Here is a 13,318-nt window from a genome sequence, read left to right on the forward strand (position 1 = left end):
GTTGGTCCATGCTCCGTTTTCTGAGAAATGGCTGTAATCAGTTACATACATTGTGAAAGTACCAGATGGGTTATTAGTGGAACTTACCCAAGAAATGAGTTATTTTCAAGATCAAAAGCAGAAAGAGCAAAACTTAGAAATCTGGTATTTTATCAATATTTAAAATCAAACAGCAATTTTATTTTATTTTACTTTTTTTGAAGGTTTTATTTATTTATTTGACAGAGAGAGACACAGCGAGAGAGGGAACACAAGCAGGGGGAGTGGGAGAGGAAGAAGCAGACCTCCCGCTAAGCAGGGAGCCCCACGCGGGGCTCAATCCCAGGACTCTGGGATCATGACCTGAGCCGAAGGCAGACACTTAACCTACTGAGCCACCCAGGCGCCCCTCAAACAGTAGTTTTAAAATGATATTGAATATAATAAGGAATCAAGATACAGAAGGCAGTATTCTGTCTGTAGCTAAAGAAAATATGAGTCAGAGAAAAATTATCAGCATCATTGCTGAGGGATGAAGGTTTAGCATACACTTCTTGTATGATAGTCAAGCATATCTCTCTAGTAGACAACTATTTGATGCGATGACAATGGCCATTAAAAGCACCCAACTAATTCTCCCCAGCTGGATTATATTTTCTCCAAAACAACTACTTTATAATTTACTTCCATGTAGATATTTTCTATTTAGTGACCAGGACTTATTTTATTGTTGGTCTAGTTTCCATATGAAATTGATTAAGTTAGCATTTTGATTTCTATATCAGCCTCCTGTGAAGAAAATAGGGTGAGTTAAGTATGTAAACCAGATCAAAACAGATGCAATAACAAACTACTTTCTGTTCCTACAGATCTCTGAACCAGTCCCTGGATTTCACGGTTCTAAGAAGGCCCAACAATCTTGTGAGCTAATAGTAAACTGTGCTCTCCAGCTCATATTGCTAATGCAAGTTATGAGACTTAAAATTCTCATTTATATATTTTCAAATAGCTTATTTTCCTGACTTAACATTTGTGCTTCATAATACAGAAGCATGGTATCTTTTCTCTTTAAATCAGAATAAATGTGGGAAACCATTTCAAATAATTTGATAAATTTAGAACTGCTTGGCTTACCCTACCTAATAACAATGTGGAATTGTTCTGTATTCTCCCAAATTGTCTGATGTGTTTTGTTCAGTGAAGTTTAAATTGCTGAGGGGATCTTAAGACTTCGTCTTCCAGCCTAAACTAATTTTTTGACAAATGATAGCATTCATCATGGTGGCAAAGAGCAGCCTCCAGAATTAAAAAAGAGAGAGAGAGAGAGAGAGAGAAAGAAAGGCAAGGAAATTACCTGATCTTTCTGATTCTAAACAACACTGTGGCTTGGTCGGCCTCAGATGCAGAGCCTTCATGCTCAGGGGAATAACCTACGATTGCAGGCTTTCTCAGGGGCTCTACTCACTACAGCTATGACAGGGACAAGGTGCCATTTTCCACGCTTGTCTGGATGTTTCATCTCAATGTCCATTTGTGCAAGGATTGATGGCTCTCTAAACAAGTGGAAAGATCAAGCTGCTTTATAATGCTGTGTCAGTCAAATCTCAAACTTGAGTAACATTTTACCATGAGATTGTGCCCTTGGACGAGTGCCCCTTAAGAAATACAAGGAGGAGAAAAATGTAGTTCAACATGCAGCCTTAGAGTTCTCAGAGTGTAAAAGAAACAGACACAGGGCCTTAACGTGCAGTGCAAATGCACTGATTATCGTTGAACAACTGAGACATTTAAGGATGACATAACTCTTGAAACATTAGATTAGTTGAAAGGATTTGTTCCATTAATTCTTAGACAGTTAACATTTCATATAGAAAAAGAGGTAATTAGCACTAAAATTGTCTTCAATCCCATGAGAAGTTTTTGGCCTTAATACCGCCTAAAGCTGTACTACACAAAGGTTACCGTTATTTATTGCCATGCCTCCTGTCTTTAATAGGACTCTATTCAATAAAAATTACCAAGAAGACTTTTCTGCTGCTTTCTTTAACATCCCGAAATCAATGACTTGAAATAAGTCCATCTGTTAAAGGCTAAAATTTCTTTTTCACAGATACACTTGTACCCAAGATACAAATTGCCTTTTTTTTTTTTTAAGAAAGAACGATGGTGAATAATGCTTTTATTTTAAGGGGAAAATGTGTTTTAGGACTAAGGATGGAATAAGTATAGTGAGTTCAACCCACATAGAGGGAAAATACTATATATTAAACAATGCAAAGAGTTGGAACTCTTTATATGTTGTAAGCTTTGTGACCAATTGTTACTAAGTAACAATTTACTTAGTAGTCCATTCAATTTTCATTTGTATGCCTAAAGACTACAAACAACCCCACAATATTCATATTTTAACTATAATGTATTAAGCAATTATGCCTATATCTTCTCTTTACTTTTTTAGAGATACTTGAAGATAGAAACTTGCTTGCCATTTCATTGCTCTATTATGAATAATTTGATTCATTAATTTTACAAATTATTTGTATCTACTATGTGCTACTCCAAGCATATGCCATAGTAAATACATAATTTTTAACTTCCATAAGTTTTTAACAGGATATATAAATAAAAATCTGTTAAAAATAGATAAGAGGGCGCCTGGGTGGCTCAGTTTGTTGGGCGACTGCCTTCGGCTCAGGTCATGATCCTGGAGTTCCGGGATCGAGCCCCACATCGGGCTCCCTGCTGAGCGGGGAGTCTGCTTCTCCCTCTGACCCTCTTCCCTCTCGTGCTCTCTATCTCTCATTCTCTCTCTCTCAAATAAATAAATAAAATCTTTAAAAAAAATAGATAAGAAATGTGAAATGCTGCATACAACAATAGTCTTTGGCAGACTTTTTAGAAAACAAGTACACATCAAATTCTTCCATGAAAAAACAAAGTTGTATAATTGTCATTTCTGATATATTTTTTAAGATTTTATTTTTATTTATTTGAGAGAGACTGAGTGAGAGAGAGACAAAGAGACAAAGAGAGAGAGAGCACAACCAGGGGGAGCAGCAGAGGAAGAAGCAGACTCCCTACTGAGCAGGGAGCCCAGTGTGGGGCTCCATCCTAGGACTCTGAGATCATGACCTGAGCTGAAGACAGACGCTTAACCGACTGAGCCACCCAGGCGCCCCCATCATTTCTGATATTTAAAAATGAAATGCAGTGCAATAGTAATGGTCAACTACATTACAAATAGTAACTTTGACAGATTTTGTTCTTTAATAATTTTACATAATTTGCAGGTTTTAAAACTATTGTAACATTTTGTTTTAGTTTGCTGTTTTGGATAATGTCAGGAGACATGGTAATTGTGTTCCTTAAAGAGAATTTAATTTTAACTGAAAAAATTACATTAAATTGTTTCACCATATTTAGATTTATGTCTGATATAGCTCTCCTTCACTACAATGAGCTACTACTCATTCTTATCTACCCAACACAACTAAGGAAAAGGATCTATTCCCATTTCTAATAGGTGGTTACTACAATAATAATTCAATAATCACAGGCTGAATTTAAAGTGTAGGTTTTCATCCAGGACATGATCCTTGACGTATACAATATTATAATTGGAGACACTTTGCAAATTATCAAATAAAATATAACCATTGTTCAGATTATTAAATTGCAAACTAAAGGCTTATAAAATTTGCTCATGGTCACCCACGAGGAATCCCCTTCCCTTCTACATAATGTTCTTGAAATTCATCAATGTTTTTTGTGCATAATTTGCTTATTCTTCTTTTAGCTGAATAGTATTCCACATAACAGTGTTTATCATTTCAGTTGTGGAGCAGCATTTTGATTGTTTCCAGTGTGGGCTTTATGTATAGTTTTGATGTATTCGTTTGCCAAGGCTGCTCTAACAAGGTACCACAAACTGGGCAATCTGAATCCACAGAAATCAGAGTCCAGAAGTCTAAAATCAAGGTGTTGGCATGGCCAATCTCCCTCTGCAGTCCCTAGGAGAGATTCCTTTTTGGCTTCTTCTAATTTTTGGTGTCCTCAGACATTTCTTGGCTTTCAGATGCATCATTCCAATCTCTGTCTCTGTCTTCACATTCCAGTGTCCCTGTGCATCTGTGTCCTAACTTTGTGTCTTTCTCTTCTTATAAGGACAACAGTCATATTGGATTAGGATGCACCCTAATGACCTCATCTTAATTTGCGTCTGCAAAGACCCTATCTCTAAATGAGGTCACATTCATAGGTATCAGAGGTTAGGACTTCAACATATCTTTAGGGCACGGATTCCACCTGTAACAGCACAAAAACTATCATGTGCAAGTCTTTATATGACACGTGCTTTCATTTTTACTGTTCAAATTCCTAAAAGAATTTCTACATTATATGCAAGTATTAAAGGTGGTCTTGCCATTTTATATCACCCCTATTAAAGTATGAGAGCTCCAGTTGAACTGTCTTTTTTTTTTTTCAAGATTTTATTTATTTATTTGAGAGAGAAAGAGAGAGAATGGGAGAGAGCACGAGAGGGGAGAGGATCAGAAGGAGAAGCAGACTCGCTGCTGACCTGGGAGCCTGATGCGGGACTCGATCCCGGGACTCGAGGATCATGACCTGAGCCGAAGGCAGTTGCTGAACCAACTGAGCCACCCAGGCGCCCCGGACTATCTTCTTGAAAACACTCAGCATTACTAGTCTAATTTTTGAGATATTTTAGTGAGTGGAGAGTGGTATCACCTTGTGATTTTTAATCTAAGAATAACAATGTTGAAAAATTTTGCAGATGTTTAATGGTTACTCATATTTTGCTGTGTGAAAATTCTATTAAAGTGTTGATGATTTTTTATTGTTTTATCTTATTATAAAATTTTTTAGAGATATTTACATTTTTGAGTTTATATATTATTAATATTCCTCTCAATCTGTGCCTTGAGAATTCATTTTCTTAACACTGTCTGTCAAACTAAGGGGATTTCATGTCAGTGAAGTTTAATTTATCAAGTTTTTCCTTTATTGTTTGTGAATTTTGCTTCCTAAGAAATCTTTGCTTACCCCATTTATTCTCACTAGTGAGAAGATTCTCACTAAGGAATCCTTTCAGATTTTTATATCTTTAGTTAATATGCTTAGTTTTATTTGTATACAGTGTGAGATAAGAGGCCATGCTGGTGCTTTTTTTCTTTTTTTTTTCCACAGATAATCTGTTGTTCTAGTGGATTTGTTGTTGTACATTTCTTTTCTAATTGAATTATCCTGACATCTTTATCAGCAAATATTTCACTATATGCTTGGGGGTTAACTGCTTCATAATCCATTCTGTTCTCCTGATCTATACCATACCATCTTGAGTATGATAGCTTTATATCACATACTGAAATCACTCACTTATGTCCTCTGCCTTTGTTCTTTTTTTCCAAATTATTCTTTTTACCCTAGGTCATTTGTTTTGATTTTATCAGACTTGCCCTGAATTTACAAAACAATGTGAGAAGAATCACAGTCTTAACAATATTGTATTGTATTGATCCATTAAAATTCAATATTTCTTCATTGTCTTTTATATTTTATAAAGTTCAATGCATAAACCTTAACTTGATTGTTAAAGAAGTAGTTCATGCTTGATGATACAGTATTTGATTTCTTTAGATTGCATTTTATTAAAGTAAAATTCATATAAAATTCATATTTACTATTCTAAAACATTCAATTTTGTGTCTTTCAGTGCATTCACAATGTTCTGCAACCCTCAATATATTTAGTTCCAGAAAATTTTTATCACCTCAAAAGGAAATATTATATTCATTAAGTACCTCTACCCATTTCCCCTCCCCAAGACCCTAACAAACACTAATCTTCTTTCTGTCTTTATGGATTAATATATTTTGGTCATTTCTGTAAAAGGATGGGGCTTTCAGTGTCTGGCTTCTTTCACATAACATAGAATTTTAAAAGTCCAGTCAAGTCCACTCATATTGTAACATGTATCACTACTTCATTCATTTTTAAGGCTAATAGTCTATTTCATATACCACATTTTGCTTATCCATTCATTTGGTGATAGACATTAGGGTTGTTTCCACCTTTTGAATATTGTGAATCCCAATATATTTGGAAACTAACCAACATAAATCTAAATAACTGATGAATTCAAGAATAAATCAGAGGGGAAATTAGAAAGTATTGTGAATTGAATTAAAATGACTATTGACATCATGTTTTAAACAGAGACAAAGGGAAAAGGATTGAGAGGCTACATGAAAAGGAAGAAAATGGAACAGGGAACAGGGAGAGAGATAACATTAAACACCTTGATTACTAGACAATATTTAGATCAGTTACTGTTAAACTAGAGTAAGCTACTACATCTCTACTGTTCCTAACTCTTATCACGGTTCTTATAAATAATTTTTCACTCCTTTCCTGCATGCAGGGGATAATTTATCTTATATCCCTGATTCTAACTCTATTTACCTGTAACAGGTAGCCTTGACAGTATTTCATTTAGTATGAATCTCATTATTTTCATTCCAACTCAGGATACCCACCTTTTGTTCTTTTGTTCAATGTTATGATTTTCCTCCACTTTTTAAATATCTATTTGTTAGTCTTTTGTTATGGCATTATGACAAGTTAACAGGTTTTCCTGTTAAAAAATTCTCTAGGGGGCACTTGGGTGGTTCAGTCAGTAAAGTGTCTGCCTTCGGCTCAGGTCATCCTGGAGTCCAAGATCTAGCCCCGTGTAGGGCTCCCTACTCAGCAGGGGTCTGCTTCTCCCTCTGCCTCTTGCTCGCTCTCTTTCTCTCTCTCTCAAATAAATAAAATCTTTTAAAAAAATTTTCTACAGTAAAATAGCAACTTACTATAAACATCAAATAGTTAATAATTATGTTCAGAATATAATATCCAGGCTCTTTATCACCAATGGTGCTTTATGATTCTATATAGCTAATAAGACCCCATAACTTTCAATCACATCAGTTACTTTGACATGAAGCTCCATTCTAAAACTTTCCAATCCCTTTTTTATTCCTCTGAATGAGAGCTTAAAAGAAATATTAGTATCTTAGTTATCTACTCAGTCTCATATTTGACATTTTGACTAGCAGACAAAACCTTTTGAATGGCTTGAATTTCTCACTTTTCAAAAATTCCATTTTCTATTAATTTCTTAAATGAAAAGATAAAAAACTAAAAACGTGGATATTATAAAAGAAGTCTTTAGTATATAAAAGGTAATTTTTTGTTACTTTCCAGTGGTAGGCCCGTTTTTTATTTTATGTAAATATATATATATTTTTTTGCTAAGGGCATCTCTTTCTATATCTATAAAAACAAATTAATTCATAATGCCGTGCTCATCAGTTTTTTATTTTTGACAGTTACACTATAAAGCACATACCAAAGATTATTTAATTCTGGTTACTAATGCTAACCATTATGCTGACCATTAAGCTATTTTTTTTAATTATAAGACAAATAATCATGCTACCTTAGAATGTACAAATTCCTAAATATCAGTTTTCATGTATAACTTCTGAAGAGATTCAACATTTATATTTTAATTACATGTTCTTGTTTTTCTAACCCAAAAGAAATACAGTTGTGAAATACAGTTGTTACATTGTCCCTTCTTTATAAATTCTTTTTTGAAATAAAGTTATTTAGAAGCAGCAAAGATCTTTCCCCAGACAGACTGTAACTTTTCACCAATCCCCACTAGCATAGAAAATGGTAACATCTGCATTTAAATTACTTATTTATTCAACTCGTTTATATAAAAGTGTACTAAACCTAAAATTCAGTTCTGGAACACTGCTCTGAACCTAGAGGACATCTCATTTCATACAGTAACTTGTCTCCAGTAACTGTCAAACCAATAATCTATACAGAGTTGCATTGCAGCATCATTCAAATGCAGCATCTTGGAAAGCCTAATGAGAAACCAGACCATAAAGTAGATCTTCCTAAAATGGAAAAAGAAAAAAAAATCCTATTACTATTTGAGACTATCTGCCATCCTTTCAAAATATCTTAGCTAAACTGGTTCCCTCTGGGTCCAATGATCTTTTCATGCCATCTGTTCATTAAAAAGGGTGCTAATCATTAACATTTAGTAGCCATTTTGAAAACAATTTCAAAATATATTTTCTACAAATCTGAACACATTCAATCACACTTATTCAGTTGGGAAGCCTCTGTAATATATATACCATATCTTCATGTATAAAAAAACATTGTTAATTACCAATCTAGTTACATGAAGCAAATATTGAGAGGCTACAAGTGTGCAGAACACTGTTAAGGTGTGAAAGATACAAAAAAAAAAGAAAAGATTTGTATCTTTATTAAAGAAAACGTGCAAAACATAGATTATGGAGAGACAGAATTATAATCAACAAGAAGTGAGAACGCTAGGCGAGAACATTAAGTTATTGCTATATTCTGGAGAAAAGGTGGATTTGTTGGTCTTCAGGGAATCAGAGAAAACTTCATAGAGGAAAGAGCGTTTTAGTTCACATGGGACCAAAAGTATTTTTAATAGCTAGTTTATAGGAAATAAACATTTAAACTTTAGAAAACAGTAATAGTGTGGAAATGGGTATAGAAAAAAATGAATTCAGAAAGTAATGGTCATGTATGTGCAGGAGTAAGGTATTTTGGGAACAATGTTGTAAAAAGGTCTGAATAGGTTATTTGTGTTAGATGATGGAGGGGTATGAAAGCTACATTTTTTTTTAAGATTTTATTTATTTATTTGAGAGAGAGAATGAGATAGAGAGAGAGCACGAGAGGGGAGAGGGTTCAGAGGGAGAAGCAGACTCCCTGCGGAGCAGGGAGCCCGATGCGGGACTCGATCCGGGGACTCCAGGATCATGACCTGAGCCGAAGGCAGTCGCTTAACCAACTGAGCCACCCAGGCGCCCCTGAAAGCTACATTAAAGAGACACATGTATTCTGTAGAAAATGTTAAATACCTCAGATTTCTGATGTTATCCAACCCTTATTTTCAATGTAACTTTCGGTAGGTGAGAGAAGAAATGAAAGGAAAACAAGGGAACTGAGGCAGGCAGACTAGGACTAGTGAGATCAAATGAAAATCTCAGCTAAGATTGTGATGGCTGTGGGAAGAGATTTTATATGCATTCTATTTATGAGTGTGTACATGTGCACACCTGTGTATGCACACATATGTGCATGTGTGCACACGTGTGTGTAAATGAAAACGGTAATATTCAGAAGTATCTATATGTACCATAAGCACCCCTTTCAGCCAGAAGTATTACAGGAATACTCTTTCTTTTTTCTTTTCTGCAGGAAGTTTCCCTTATGTCTAAAAGTCATGAGATTTAGAGCCTCATGTCTTTATGACTTATGTAGGAATGGGTCCCAACATCCCTAAGTCAAACTCCTTATCGCTTAAAAGTCAATATTTCCAGAATGTAATTATACCTCTTGATCAACTATACTGAAAGCTTTGAGCTCATAATTATATAACCATCCTTTTCTCCGTTCATTTAGTCTTTCCATTTTATTGTAAAGCCCAATTTTTCTTTAAAAAGATCTTAAATATAATATTCCCTTTCTTGCTTTTTTTTTTCATTTCAATGCACACAACCTAAATCATGTCCTCAGTAATTTGATATTTTTCCTATTCCTTTTCCTTACTTCCACAAAAACACATTTTACTCAATGTTAACCAGGTTAATCTTCCAAAGGGGAAAGTGTATGTTGAGGGGGCAGTGTGGCACTGCAATTGACACTGGTAAACTTAGGAGTCAGGGAGAGCAACCTAGTTCCAAGTTCAAGTCTGCTGCATTTTCACTGCCACAGTGTTCTAGCTGATTAAGTGTTTACTTTGCTTTCTTCTTTATTAGCAGAAACATAATGATAGTTTGTCTTTGCATCTATCAACATCAGACTACCATAAAAATGCTACATAACAAATGACATTAATAATCAGTGTTATACCTCATGGGTATATTTCTTATTCATGTGTCTTCAGAATAGCAACATTCTAGCTATCTTCCATTGAGTGTCTGAAAACTAAACATCTGTCCAGGCCTGCTATGTGTGTGCTTTGTACTAGTTTCCTATTAGTGCCATAATAAGCTCAAAAAATGTAGGGTTAAAACAACATAAAGTTATTATGTTATAGTTTTGTAGATTAGAAATCTTGACTGGTCTTCAAGGAATAAATCAAGGTAGGCTGTCTCTCTAGTTGGTAGGTGTCTCTCTTGTGGTAAAGTATGATTCTTGACAGATTATTGGCAGAATATAATTCCTTGTGGTTGTAGGACTGAGATCCCATTTCTTCTTAGCTATGTGATGACGAACATTTTCAGCCAAAGAGTAATGGAGAGAAGTATACTCCCCCCTCCCCCATGAAGATACAGAGGGAAGAGTGGATATTTGCGAACCAATTATATATTTGATCATACTGTTTGGCATATTTAGCAAATAATTTGTGTTAAAGGCTTTGCATTTTACCTGATGTATATAGTTGGCACTTCCTTGGTGTATTAGTCAGGATTCTCCAGAGAAATAGAACTAATAGGGTGTATGTATATCATATATACACTGTAAAGAAAAAAAAATCCTGTTTCTCCTCTACTCTTAAAACTTCCCTTCTGACACCAAATGTGTGGGGGTTTTCTCACACCATCAATTCCCAGATACTAGCTAAGTGTCCTACAATTTAATTCAATTCTGATACTATCTACCTGGAGATAACATCAGATTCTGTAGGTTTAAGGCACAGTCCCACAAGACTGCCCTCACATCAGATGGTAATCACAAGACCAGGAGGTCACCTGTGCTTCTCTCTGACCAACCACATATAGATCAGAGGTCCCCATGACCCCTTCCTCAGGTTCAATTATTTGTTAGAACAGCTACAGAACTAAGAAAAACAATCGACTTACTGGATTACCAGTTTATTCAAAGGATAGGAATCAACAGCCAGATGAAGAGATACGAAGAGGTCTAGAAGGGTCCTGAACGCAGTAGACTCTGTCCCCACGGAGTTTGAGTTTGCCACCCTCCCAGCACATAGATCTGTTCTTCACCAACTCAGAAGCTGCTCTCCAAACCCTGTTCTCTTGGGTTTTATATGGAGGCTTCATTACACACACATGACTGATTAAAACATTGGCAATTGGTGATTAATTTAACCCTTCCACCTCTGCTCTCCCCGAGGTAGGAGAGTGGGGATGAGTGATTCAATTCTCAAACCACAAGGTTGATTTCCTTGGCAAGTAGCCACTATCCTGTGATTATCTAGGGGCTTTCCAAAAATCACCTCATTAATATAAATGGGTGTGGTTTAAAGGGGCTTATCAAGAATAACACAAAACACCAATTTCACCTTTATCTCTCAGAAGTTATTGCAAAGATAAAATTGTTTCCATAGAAAAGGTATTACTTATTGGATAATATGTTATTCCATATAGAGAGAGATAATTCAAACCAAATGTTGCCTTGGAAATAACTCCCAGATAGATACCAAGCAAAATGTGAAGGTTTAAGGTCACAAGTTTCCCAAGTTTGTTTGTGTTTTGACCTTGTTGTATAGGAGGCTGTCCACAAAGGACTTTTTTTTTTTTTTTTTTGATCCTATGAATCTTATTTACTATGCCCAAATAACAAAGGTTTCATCCTTCTTTCATCCAGAACAGTTTCTCAGGATCATTTTATGCTGCTGGAAATTTTGGACAATAAGATAACAATGCAGAAATGGATTAGGGGGTTCCTGTGTGCACCTGGTTGCCCTCCTGGCAAAGAAAAAGGTGTTCTTACCACTTGCTCTAGAATGCAAATTCCTTAAGTTCTAGGTTTCTCAGCTGTGATACTGCCCACTGCACACCAAGCATCCATCTAGATGCATCCCACAGTCCCATGAAATGGGAATCAAGCACAAATATTCTGATGCTCCTGCTGCTTGCAGCATAATCTTTTCATTATACAAAAAAAAAAAAAAAAAAAAAGCTAAGAGTATAACTCTGGAGCTGAATGGCTTGAATCCAGATTTTTTTTTTTTATCTGCTTCCTATTAGTCCTGTTACTAGGGAGAACTGCCTATCACTCTGCCTCAGTTTCTAATCTTTCAATTGAGTATAATACATGACTATTAAATGATATATTAACTTAGCAAGATGACATACACACAATAAATACTCAATGAATATTAACCACATTTCCTTTTTATTCAAGATCTAATAGTTAATTACTGGCAAGTAGGGACAAGAATTCTGGTCTTCGCCCACAGTCCAACATGGCGTTCAGTCACCTACATACTATTTACAAAACAAAGTAGGTTAATTTTTCAAAACTATTTTATAACAATGTATTATCTATATGACTTGCTCTGGGGATGTTACCTTACTTAATAAATTTGACAATGTGTAGGGATTCTAGAAGCAATAAACACACACCAAAAGAACCATACGCTAATAAGTTAACCTCCCACAGTTCCATGGATGCTAACAAAAGGTAAGAGATTCCTATGTCAGAGATAAAAACTGTATTAGTGCTTCTGAAATATGTATGTGCCATCAACTGTTTTATGTTTAACCTTGTAGATCTTTCTTTAAAGTATTAAGTTTATGTTCTCATTTTGTATAACAGCTTTTTCAAAATGATTTTACATTTCAAAAACTCATTTTTCCCACTACCTACGTCGATGATAAAAGTGGAAAAGTCTTATCTTACCATATTCTGTGCTTTTTGAAATAACTCTCTAAATAGAGGATTAAATGAAAATTCCCCGACTCTCAGACGTACCTAAAAATAAATGGTAGATGTGGTCATGTAATTTAATGTTTGAAAAATGATACTTTCTGCAATAATTTACTTAGGAGGTCAACTAATTCTTAGAAGGTAGTTATTATAACTTTTCATTACTGATGATTATAAATTCTATTTTATAACACATATATAAAATCCTGACTTCATAATACTTTTTCCATCAGTTAACAATGTGTTTGTTATAAAAGAAAGCTATAATGCCTTGATGAAAATAGTGAATAGTTCATAAAATCTATGCAGCTCGAACTGGCCTCATAATCTGTTTGCAGTTAGGGAACAAAGTAGTTTATGTTATTGCATGTATTATTACTGATTCTGATCATTTAATTATCAGTTAAGTTTAATCCAAATATTAACTTTGAGAGCTCATACATATTTTAGAACAAATATAAACAAAAAGACACCTTAGGGAATGGTTTATTATATTGATATAATTAAACTGCAGGCTGCCAATTAAGAACACATGTATTATTGTGAATTCCTAAGCTTAAAGACAAAGAAAATTACATAAATTCAAAGAAAA

Source organism: Eumetopias jubatus, unplaced genomic scaffold (assembly GCF_037043125.1).
Source record: "Eumetopias jubatus isolate StellerSeaLion01/CBP00866 unplaced genomic scaffold, mEumJub1_p1.0 scaffold_16, whole genome shotgun sequence".
Classification (NCBI taxonomy): Eukaryota; Metazoa; Chordata; class Mammalia; order Carnivora; family Otariidae; genus Eumetopias; species Eumetopias jubatus.